This window comes from Cricetulus griseus, chromosome 7 (genome assembly GCF_003668045.3).
Source record: "Cricetulus griseus strain 17A/GY chromosome 7, alternate assembly CriGri-PICRH-1.0, whole genome shotgun sequence".
Lineage (NCBI taxonomy): Eukaryota > Metazoa > Chordata > Mammalia > Rodentia > Cricetidae > Cricetulus > Cricetulus griseus.
In genome coordinates this window covers 118,890,537-118,903,341 of record NC_048600.1, presented here as the reverse complement: position 1 = coordinate 118,903,341, position 12,805 = coordinate 118,890,537, and positions in this window count along the sequence as shown.

Below are 12,805 nucleotides of genomic sequence, written 5' to 3'. Positions count from 1 at the left end.
AGCCACAGCAGCCAGAGAGGCGGCGGCGGCCCCTGCGCGCGCTGGCCGGGCGCGGTCCCCATAGCGCGGTGCGCGCGGTACGGTGCGGCGCTGCCCCTTCTCCCACGCCGACCGCCCTGCGGATTATAAAACCCAGCCACCGCCGCCTCCCGACACACCCCCACCTCCCCGCCCCTCCGCGCTTCCTCCTCGGCTCCCAAGTCCCCCGCCGCGGCGCGGGCCCAGCAAAGCGGGGCGGAGGGAAAGATTCCCAGCTCGCCCTGGGCAGGGGCGCCCAACCCGGAGGGGCCCGGCAGTAGCCTGGGTGCAGAGATGGTGCTTGGTCGGGCTCTTGAGGAAGGAGCTAGAAAGGGGTCCCTGTCCCCTGCAGCCGCCCAGCTGTGCCCTTTGGCTGCCGCCGCCGCCGCCGCCGCATAGTCTCAGGCCGTAGAGCCCAGCGGTCTCTGACTTCTCACGGCTTCCCGGCATAACCCTCTAAGCCTTTCCGGGCTCTTGAATGACAAAGGGGCGTGGAGGGTTGGCTGGTGCCACCGGGATGGACTTGAGGTTGCCAGGTCCTGGAAGAAAGGGGTCGCCTGCCTGGGTGCCCGATAGGCGCCTTGGTTCGGTGCTGCAGATGTCAGTCGCCAGGTCACCTTGGGCTTGGGGTGAGGGATGCCTAGAAATAGCAGAGGAAGGGAGGGTCTGTTGTGTTCTACAAGGGGAAGCCATAGAGAGGGCCCCAAGTGCTGGATCACTTGCCCCTCCTACCCTTTGGCTACACAGCCGACAGTCAGCTGTTCAGCTCACAGGAACCATCATGCATTGTCCCAACAGAGCCCTAGAACCCCACAGTTGCACGGTTTGAGAGCTACAAAATGCCTTAGAGATTAGAACCACCCCCTGCTTTTTAGAAATGGGGAAATTACCACTGAGTCAGATTGGCTTCAAGTCACCTCAGGTCTCCACACTCCCAGCCATTTCCCGTCTCCTCCACCTGTCCCTCAAAGTGACAAGCTTGGCGGAGGGAGGATCATGCCCTCTTGAGGCACCAGGAGGCTGTGGAGGCTAACCCATCAGCACCAGGCCTGTGCCCCAAATAGGTAGGAGGACCTTTGTTCCTGGCAAATGGGGTGATGGCGTCCATATACGAGATCGTGCTGGTCTGTCAGGTGATATGCTAGAGGGGAGGTCCCAGAAAGGTGACAGAGATGGAGAAAGGACGGTGAGAACCGTGTGTATATATTTTCCTCCAGTGAGCTGCTGTCTTGTGGGAGGAAGCAGCCTGAACTGGTGGAGGCTTCAGAGGGGATCCTAAGGGTGGGCCCTGTGGAGGTCAGAAGTGCGGGGGTGGGGGCTAGGGGTGAGGGGTGGGAGACACAGGTGAGAGTCTGGGGCTTAGCCTGCACTTCTGTCAGAAACAGAACTGAAAGCAAGGAGGAGAGAGGAAGACAGGGTGGGGCTGGAGGCCCAATGTGTCTCTGAAGAGTTCTAAGTCCCTGGGCCAGGAGAGTGGGAGAACAGGCAGTTCCTCCTTCTGGCTTGTTCTCAGGCCCAGCTGTGTGGCAGTGTGACATTGTCTATACTCCTGGGTTAGGGACTGAGTTCAGGGTGAAGGGCTCCGCCTTACAGAAAGATGATAAAATCAAAGGCTGATTACTGTTATCTTGCCTACTGATACCAGGGATAGCTGGAGTCATCTTCCTCCTCCTCCCTCCAGGTGACATTTTATTGTAAGAGCTTTGTTGAATCAGTTTCCCCGCTATGCCTTACTTTCCAGGAGGGTAGAGTCATGGTCAGCCTGCCTTGTTCTCTGTGGTTTTCACAGGACATAGCACCTGTCACACGGAAGGAGACCTGGAGATATTCTATGCAGAAGGAATGACAGCTCCACCTGGAAGCCCCAGAGCCTGCAAGAGTAATCTATGAAGAGCCAAACCTCACCAATTCGGAATTTACAGTAATAGAGACATTGCAACCTTGATATCCTGATAAGTAAAAGTTAAAAATAACTTGCTATTTTTAGGATCTTACTCATGATGGAGAGGGAAAAATAAAGCTATACCTTACATTTGTATGGCACACTGGATGTTTCTATACCCTTATGTGTGAACGGTGTAATTTGCCATTTATGATAACCTTGAGGTAGAGGTAGGGAAGATGTAAAGTTCTCCACTGTTAGCTCCCTCCCCAGCTGCCCCCGAGACTGTGGAGGAGGCCCCCAATCCTGCAGGGAGATTTGATTAGGGTGGGGCTGGTGAGGAGCTGTAAAGATCTACCTGCGAAAGTGCAGCTTGCTTGTTCAGCCAGTCACCCATCTTTTAAATTCTTTCCAGTTACTAGTAACCACAGATAGAGGACAAATAGCCCCAAAAATATGGTCAGCAAACCTAGGCATTGGTGACACACTTCTGTAATCCCTGCACTTGGGAAGCAGAGGCAGGAGGACCAAAAGAAGTCAGCCTGGGCTACATGAGTTCCAGGTCCATCTTGGACTATATAGGGAGACCCTTCTTCAAAAACAAAAAATAGCTTGACAAAATCAATTGAGTGGCTAGAAAGATGGCTCAGTGATTGAGAACCCAGCACACACACTGGGTGGCTCCCAGCTTCTGGGGTCTGATGCCTTCTTTTGGCTTCTGTAGGCGCTGCATGCATGTGGTGGACACACAAACACTCATACACAATGAGAAGAATAGAATTGGGAGCTCAGGCAGGGCATTGGTGACACACACCTTTTTTTTATTTTTTATTTTTTGGTTTTTTCGAGACAGGGTTTCTCTGTGGCTTTGGAGGCTGTCCTGGAACTTGCTCTTGTAGACCAGGCTGGTCTCAAACTCACAGAGATCCACCTGCCTCTGCCTCCCAAGTGCTGGGATTAAAGGTGTGTGCTGGCCGGACGTTGGTGGCGCATGTCTTTTGTCCCAGCACTCGGGAGGCAGAGGCAGGTGGATCTCTGTGAATTCAAGGCCAACCTGGTCTACAGAGTGAGTTCCAGGACAGCCAGGGCTACACAGAGGAACCCTGTCTTGAAAAACAACAACAAAAGAATTAGGAGCTCAGAAATAAAATATTTGTTTCTATTGATTTTGCTATTGTTTTGCAACATAGCCAATAAACCGTTTTAATGTCATTTGAGGGAAGCACAAGGTGATAGTGCCACCCAACCCTGGTTATCAGTTTGCTCCTTATAAAAAAGATTATATTATTTTACAACACTGGTTAGCCTTTGATTTTTCAGTAAGGCACAGCTTCACACCTACAGCAATGCTGCTGCCTCTGCCTGCTGACTGCTGGGGCAATAGATGTGTACAAACTACTATTCACCTGTTCAGATAATTCACATGTAAGGTGTATGTAGATGAAGCTGTTAGTGTGTGTGCCATGCACATAGAGGACTGGGGTCAGCGTCTGCTGTCTTTCTCAATTGCTTGATACCTTATTTTTTGAGACAGGGTCTCTCGCTGAACTTAATGTTTGATGATTTGGTTAGACTGGCTGGCTGGACAGGGAGCCCCAGGAGCCTTTCTGTATCTGCCTCCCCAGCTCTGGGCTTCTTCTGCTATGTCTGACTTTCCCCATAGGTGCTGGGATCCAAACTCAGGTCCTCTTGCCTACATGGCAAAGCCATCCCCAGGCCCCTCAATTGAGTTTTTGAGGAGGATGCCAGATAATTAAATGCAAGGAAAAAACATCTAGGACAGATGGATTGTGAGCTTGAGGTCAACTTCAAGCTGGACTACACAAGGAGCAATAAAGATAGACATAGGTATTAGCAAGAATATGGAGAAATTAGAAAATTAGAATCCTTATATGTTGTTGGAAAGATGGTAAAATGGGGTGGACAAACACACATACACACACACACACACAGAGAGAGAGGAGAGAGAGAGAGAGAGAGAGAGAGAGAGAGAGAGAGAGAGAGAGCAGGAAGAATTGGAAACTCTCAAATATTGTACAGAAACATTAATGGTAATATATTTCATTTCATTCATAGCACTGAAATATTGGAAACTCCCAATGTCAGCCATTTGACGAAGGGCTAAACACAATGCATCCACACAATGCAGTATTTATTCCTCCAAGAAAGGAATGAAGTGCTTATACATGCTACAACATGAACAAACTCTGAAACATTATGCTAAGTGAAAAAAAAATCACAAGACTATATGTGAGCCGTCCAAAATAAGCAATTGCAGAGACAGAATACCAGTTAGTGGTTACCAGTGCCTGGGACAGGGGATGGCGGAGGGGCTGCCCAAAGGTACAGGGGTTCTTTTAAGGTGATAAAAGCAAGTTGAAATTGGTAATGATGGCTGCCCAACTCTGTAAATATAGAATGTACTTCAAGAGGGGGAAATCTTAGGATACGTGAATTATATCTTGGTTAAACTGTTAATTTTTTAAAAATGCCCAGAGTGGGGACATCGAAGAGCACTTGCCTAACATGTGCAAGGCTCTGGGTTCCATCTCCACTATTCTCACCTCACACCAAAGCCCAAAGGTTTAATTATAGCATCTTGTGCTCATCAAGAGACCTGATTAGTGATTGGTTTTGACTCACAGAGTGCACACATACTCTCCTTTTCTTAAAAGACCACCTCTCAAGGCCAAGTTCAAGTACTGCTACTACCAGAAAGTAGCCCTTGATTTCTTGTCCCGGATGGATCTCTCCTTCCAATTTATTCAGTATCCACTGTTGTCTATGGCACTGAGATGGAACAAAGGGCCATGTATGCTACCACTGAACTATACTCCTACCCCTTATCTTTACTTTTTTGGGAGAGATAGACTGACAGACTCGCTTGCTGTGTGGCCCATGCTGGCCTCCAACGTGCAGTTCTGCATTAACCTGGACAGCAGCTGGGACTCAGCACACACTGCCAGTGGCTGCACCCTCACTCGGGCACTGCTGTGTGACTGTTCTGTTCACGTCAGAAAGGATGAAGACAAACCCAAGAAATGATTCTACCCGAGTCATGGATGTTTAGGGGTTGCTTAGAAGAACTTGGAGAACTTGTGGGCAGCCATCTGTTGTACAGTACCACATGGAGCCATGATGTTGAACAGGGTGTGTTGGCACCAAGGTATTATTAATATTGTCAAAAGTATCCGTGGATGGCCCTCCCCTGTATGAGAGTGAGCTATGAGATAAGACTGGAGTCTTTAACGTGAACATCAGGGTGGAGAAGAAACTGGTTGTCCAGGGCCTGGGGTTGAAGGTTGGTTTCCATAGTAGGTGGTAGGCAGGAGGGTGGCTATTGCCAGCTAGAAGGGGCAGGCAAAGTGGTTTCATCCCAAGGAGGGCAGGGTTTAGCCTCAGTGGGTCAGAGGTTAGGGCTCCCAAGTTAGAAAATTTGAACCAGTCAGGTGTGGTGACACTCTAGAAGGCAGAGCCAGCTGGCCTCTGAGTTTGAGGGCCATCTGGGCTACAGAGTGAGTTCCAGGACAGCCAGGGTGATGTAAAAAGATAATGCCTCAAAACACACACACACACCACACACACACACACACACACACACACACACACACACACAGAGAGAGAGAGAGAGAGAGAGAGAGAGAGAGAGAGAGAGAGAGAGAAGAAAACTCGAGGCATTACAGAATGGGAACAACAGGGTCTCTGGAAGCTGAGGTGTGTTGCTGTCTTGGGGCCCTTCTGTGGTGATGGGAATATGTAGCAAAAGGAACCGAGAGCAGAGCTCAGGGCTAGAGCTTGCTTGCCATGCATGAGGCTCTGCGTTCTGTCTCCACACTGTGTGGCTGAGGGGATGTATATACATATATATATATCTATATGAAACAAAAGCCACAGATATAATTCCTTCCTCCCCCTCTTTTTTCCTTCCTTTATTGAGACCAATAAAGGAATCACAAGTAGACCAGACTGGCCTTGAGATCCATATGTAGCCAAGGATGACCCTGAACTTCTGTTCCTGCTGCCTCCATCTCCCGAGTGCTGAGATTACAGATGTGCAACACCAGCCTGGTGTGTGACATGCTAAGGGGAGACCCATGGTTTCATGCATGTGTGACAAGTGCTCTATCGACTGAACTACATGCCCAGGCCTTATTTTCTGTTCTCTAATAGCCATGTCAGGGAAAGCAAAAAGAAACAGGTAGTATCCTTCTAATATATATTCACTCAGTATATCTAAGATGGTATTTCAACATGCAATTTCTTTTTTTAAATCTATTTTTATTTTATGTTCATTGGTGTTTTGCCTGTGTGTATGCCTGTGTGAGGGAGTTGGATCCTTAAGTTACAGACGGTTGTGAGCCACCATGTAGGTGCTGGGAATTGAACCCACATGTTCTTAAACATGAAGCCATCTCTCGAGCCCTGTAAGCATGTAATTTCTAGCAACATATCTTACTTTCTTTTCTTTGCTATGTCTAAAAACCCCTGGTATGTTGTACATATCTCAGTCCAAATGCTAACATTTCAGCTCATCTGTAGTCCAGTCAACACAGTTGGTTGTGTGGCGTGGACAAAATATCTCATTCTGCTTCTGTTTTAAAACTGGTTGGCTAAAAATAAAAACTCAGTTTGTCAATGACGGATTCAGGAGCACACAGCAGCCTGGGCAGCCAACCAGAGAAGATTCTGTGGCAGGTGTGTGCCTGAGATGTGCACAGCTTCCCACTGAGAACTCTCTGGGTACTGCGTTTCTGCCTAGGGGCCGTTTTCCTGACCTACTGATTTGGATTATGGGTGGTGATGACCACAACAAAGGACCTCAGGCTTTGCTGGTTATCTCATCAAAGAAATGTGAAATCCCAGCCGTGCAGAGTCTTAGTTTAGGTCCAGTTGCCTCCCCTGGGATCAGACTCCTGGGGGTCTCTGAAGGTCACAAAGCTCACTATTTATTTTGGGTTTTGTTGGTGTTGCTTAGGGGAAAGCAGTGTTGGGGATCAAAACTAGGACTTCGTGCACAGTAGGCAAGCACTAGACCGTTGAGCCCCTGCTCAATATTTTCAATGCCTTACAACCACCTACAATTACTGAGCTCTTCTGCTCTTCCAGGCTAAAGACAGAGCAGCTCACACTGACAGTGCCAGATGGTCATTGGATCCCACGCCCGGCTGCCGAGATTTCTCCTGCATTTCTGAACAGGGTCTGGTGGTGCATGACTGGTGCATGGCTGCCCTGGAGACAGGGATGAGCCAGCAGCAGCTCCGTGCAGCCCACGCTCTGCACGACTGCTGTCCGCAGACAAAACAAACACTGTGGCAGCGTGGAGATGAAGATGCTGTGGCCAAAAGTAGCCAAGGCCTGTGTGTCCCCTGGCAAAGGCCGGAGCAAGGGAGGGGAGGAGCCCTAGACAGATGCGGGCTGGTGGTCACGTGCCCGTGCCCGCCTGGAGCGGTGGGGCGAGTGCGGCTGCGTAGAAGACCCTGAGATCAGGTTAAGACTTCAGTGAAATGGGTCAGGAATAGGAGAAAGGTTGTCACTCTTAAAACGCCTTATTATGGGGTGTGTGTACATGACATGTAATGAATATATGAAAGCTAAGAAACCTGATAGAAATGTAATATACACAACACTACCGAATGTCCAGCGGTGGCTTTATCTTTCCCAGCCTCCATTTCCAGTGCCCCCCTCCACCATCGAGAGAGAGGGAGAGAGAGAGAGAGAGAGAGAGAGAGACAGAGAGACAGACAGAGAGAGAGAGAGAGACAGACAGAGACAGACAGAGACAGACAGAGAGAGAGACAGAGAGAGAGACAGACAGAGAGAGAGAGAGAGAGAGAGAGAGAGAGAGAGAGAGAGAGAGAGAACGCACATTTAATGGCGTCAGTTCTTTTCCTGCCACCTTTATATGGGTTCTGGGATCGAACTCTGGTCCTTGGGTTTGTATGGGACGCTCTTTTTCAAGCTGAACTATTTCGTCTTGCATCTTGGCTGAATGCTTCTCTTCCTGGTGCCAAAGCAGTGCTGGGAGTGGAACCAAGCAAACGTATACTAGCTGGGGAATAAAGGAAGAAAACGTGCTGTATCCACACACGGGATATTAACTGATAATAATAATGAAACAGAAACTGATACATATCAGGGCTCAGAAAACAGACGACTGCTGAGCTTGGTGGCTCCTATCTGTAATCCCAGCATTTGGGGAGGCAAAGCCAGGAGAATTGCCACAGTTTGAGGTCTCCCTGGCCTAACGAGTGAGACACTATTTCAAAAAAACAAACCATACCAAACTGGGTGTGGTGGTACAAGTCTTTAGTCCCAGCACTCTGGAGGCAGAGGCAGGTGGATCGCAAAGCCAGCCTGGTCTACATAGTTAGTTCCAGGTCAGCCAGGGATATTTACAGAAACCATGTCTCAAAAAAAAAAAAAGAAAAGAAAAAAAAAGAAAAAGTATCAAACGGTAACAAACATGGCCACTTTGGCATATATCTCTAGTCCTAGAAGCATCTGGAGGCAGAAACACCAGGAGAAAGTGGATCTCTGTGAGTGTGAGGGCAGCCTGGTCTACAGAGTGAGCTCAGGACAGCTAAGGCTACACAGAGAAACTGTTTCAAAACACCAAAACAAGAAACAAACAGCAGCAACAAAAAAAGTTCAAGGTTGTCTTTGTCTATCTAGCCTGTTGCAGGCCAGTCTGGGATGCTGGGGTATGTGAAACCCAATCAAAAAAAAAAAAAAAAAAGTAAAAAAGCAAATCTAAAATCTGTTTATCAAGACAGGGTATAGCTGTGCATGCAGCTCAAGTTGACCTTGAACTTTCGATCTTCCTGCCTCAACTCTCCAGTGTGGGATTGCAGGCATGCACCAAGCCTACCTAAGCCTTTCTTTGGATTCCTACAGTCCAAAATGTCTCATGACCTCTTGCTTTTGTAATACTCTCCCAAGTTTTTAGTTCTATAGTTAGTAGCATTTCATGTGTTATTAACTAACACAAGTCCCATGACTGGCAGTAAAGTGATATGAAACTCAGGAGCCACTGCTAGCTCTGGCCTAGGGAGACGCAGGACAGCAGAGGCAAAGACCCAGCTCCAGGCACAGCCTCTCTAACATACCTCCTTTCTCTCCTCACAAAAGCCCTTCCAGCCCCTGGGCTCTGCTGAGCAGCTCTGGGAGGCATGCCCTTCCTCTCATTGCCTTGGCCTTTGAAAAAAACACTTTGTTTTCATTGCCTCCATATCCTGTCTCTCAAACTAACTGGCCTGCTGGCCAGGTTCTTAATTCCAGTGATTCCTGACCAAGAGGGCAGAGGGTGGGGGTCCCACACTGTTCTTAGATGTATTGTCTAGTTTTCCTTTTCATTTAGGGAATATTTATTCTCTTGTTGATACTGAGGTTAAATATCTTGTCAAGTTTATGAAGCACAAACTTAGTTCTTATCCTTAGATATTCCTGCTTGGTTCTTTTGGCTTTTATAATAAGTCAATGACATGTAGCATCAGTTGGCCTGGTGCTCATTAAGTAGACCAGGCTGGTCTTGAACTCACAGCCTGCCTGTGTTCCAAGTGCTGTGGTTAGAGGCCTGCACCACCATACCCAGCCAGTCTTTGTCGATTTTTAAAGAGACCTTACAACATAGTGGATTTTTCTAGAGCATTTGCCTACCTCTTAGTTTCCCCTTCCAGGCTAGTGTGCCTCCATAGCCCCTCCCACTTTCATAATGTTCCTTTACCACCCCCCAAACCCCACTGCCTTAAGGTCATTTTTCTCCCATGCTCATGCTTCCCTTCTAGTTCATCACACACCCCACCCCTACCCACACACCCAACTCCTACTTACACACCAGGGCAGGCCCAGTGCCTAGGAGTAGTAGGCCCACATAAAGGGAACACAATGGTATTTTTGTGGAGTTATTGTTTCCATTTTGCTTTGTTTTGACATTTTCTTATCTTATTGGTCTTTTCCTTGTTTTAATTTTCATGTTTTCTTTCTTTTTTTTGTGAGTGTATGTGTATTTCTGTTTTTTTTTTTATTTGAGAGAGAGGAAGAACATAAAGTTGAATAGGTGGGGAGAAATTGGGAGAAATTAGTGGAGGGGAAAACAATAAAAATATAGGGTATGAAAAAAATGTTCTTTAGTAAGAATCTACGGGGGACAATTAGATTTTGTTCTCTTTCCTTTCTTTCTTTCTTTTCTTTTCTTCTTTTTATTTTATTTTATTTTTTGAGACAGGGTTTCTCTGTATAACAGTCCAGGCTGGCCTTGAACTCACAGAGATCTGCCTGCCTCTGCCTCCTGAGTGCTGGGATTAAAGGCGTGTGCCACCAATGCCCTGCTAGATTTCTTAATGTTGGGATTCCTGGAGAAGAAAAACCTTGGGAAGCACTGCTCTTTCCCAGTGATATCTCTGCACTCACTGGCCCTGTTCCTACCTGAACATGGCCAGGGACAGGAAGTGCCCAGGTTGGCCGACTCAGCACCTCTGGAGTCTCACCCTCCACATGCTGTATTCCCTGTATCTGCATAAACGTTGTTCTACATCCTTCTCTCAAGAGAAATTCTTCTCACTGGCTCCCTACAGCATGCCTCCTCCCTCTTAGACTGTGCTGGCTAGCAAGTGTAGAGAGAGTCCCTGACCTGGCTATATGGATGGTGCTGTCTGAGGTCAGTGTTGTCACAGCAGCCTGGCTTCTTGGTTGTCACCTGCAGTTGGTGAGAAGCTTCAAGTATGGTCTGCAGCTATTGCTTGGCGGTTTAATGCATAGCACTGAAAATAAACTTTCCTACTAGTTCCCTCTTCACACGAAGACTGTCAGGTTCAGTCTTATTGCTTCTCTCAATTTTCTCATTATTGATTTTTTTTTCAGTGCTTGGATGGAGCGCAGGGCCTTGCATATTCTAAGCAGGTAGGTACTCTACAAAGTTACATTTCTAAGAGAAAACAATTCTTTTCGTCTGCTTTACGATGTTTTCTGGGAGACTGCACTAGAGGCCCAGGCTGGCCTAGAGCTTGACTGAGATTCTCTTGTCTCGGCCTCCAGGGCTGGGACTAAAGTTCTTCATGTAGCATATAACCAGGCCTGGCTCTTGTTCTGTCTCTTGTTCTGAGATGGAGACTCAGGTAGCTCAGGCTAGCCTAGGCATGTGTGGACCTCAGATGCTCCTGCTTTCTCCTCTCAGTCCTAGCACCCCTGGTGTGTGTACCCACCCTGTCTTCTGAGACATTCCTCTCTTAGTTGAGTATTCCCTCTAGTTTTAGGTCAAAGGTAAACTTGATATGTCCAGTTAGTGTTTAATAGGTAGAGTTTTAGTCTTCGAGAAGAATCTTGTGATCAGATGGTAGTGACGGCAACACAACATTAAGAATGTCTCTTCTTTCTCTCTGGCTATGTAGAACTCACTACATAGACCAGGCTGGTCTAGAATTCACAGAGATTCCCCCTAACTCCCACATGCTGGGACTAAAGGGGGTATGCCACCATACCAGGCAAGAATGTATTCTTAAACTCAGTGGTGGTGACATATGCCTTTAATCTGAGCACTAGGAAGGCAGAGGCAGGCAGATCTTTTGAGAGTTCGAGGCCAGCCTGGTTTACAGAGCAAGTTCCAGGATAGCCAGGACTTTTACACAGAGAAACCCTGTCTCAAAAAAACAAAATAAAATAAAATAATGAACTTCTTATGGGTGCACTGTACTTTTAAATGCTACAGGCGAAGACAGGATAGCTCAGTGGATAAAGTCACTCTTCAAGCCTGACAACCTGGCAGCAATATTTGGAATGGTGGAAGGAGAGGACCAACTCCCACAAGATGTCCCTGACCTCTGTGTATACACACAATAATAATAACAACAACAACAACAACAACAATAATAATAATAATAATAATTTTTAAAGTGATTAAAAATAGTAAAGAGGTTGAGTAAAGGCTCACATCTATAATGCCAGCACTCAGGAGGCTGAAGCAGGAGAACTGCCACGTGTTCAAGGCCATCCTGGCTCACATAGACAGCTCCTCAAAATAAATAAAGGCAAACCAAAGCCTCAGGAAAAGAAATAATTTGAAAGCTGCGTGCCGCAGGAAGGCCCTGGGGGAGTCCAGCGTGTCCAGCCCCATCTCCAGCATACCCTGCTATAGACTGCCAGGCAGCAGAGGGGAGCTGGGCCCGGGAGGCAGCCTGGCTCTGCCGCAGCTTCGGACAGTGACAGTGCTTCTTGGCCTCTCAGGCCAGGGACATATGAGTAATGAGTGACTCACATCTTCCTTTTCCCTGTTGCCTAATCTGGCCTGGTGTTTGGAACCACCTCCCACTCCTTCATTCACTCCTTCCTTGGCCCATTTCCAGCAGGATTCAGGAAAACGGACCCTGTGCTTGTGTTCAGTGACACAGGGGGACAGCGCTGAGTAAAAGCAGCCTGACCTCACCTTCGTAGACCTACTGGGGTTGACCTGAGGTTGTTCCTAGAGAGGTTGAAATCCATAGGGCGGGGCGGGCGTGTGGCCTAGTGGGGACTCACATTTCAGAGTGTTGTGGGGGGAGGAGCCAGGGGGCCAGGGGCCAGGGCCAGGGTCTGAATGGTTACCTGGACAGAAGCACTGAGTGAGTGCTCAGTATGAAGGGACCAGGAGGTGATAGACAGCTGGACAGAAAGGCAGGCTGGGCTTCTAGACTAAGGGGGGTGTCTTCCCTCTGGCATCATCATTTTACCATCTTACCTTCAGAGCAGGGACAGCAGGGGACCAAGTGCAGAGGCCCAGGCAGAGCTCAGAGTCCGTGACCCAGGGGAACAATGTGCTTGAGGCTGTTCAGTGAGTGGCCATCTAGACAGTCCAGGTTTAAGGGAGGGAGAGGGAGAGGAGTGCCCCTCAGAGAAGAAGCATGCTCAAACCAGCTTAGGTTAGGAGCTGGAAGC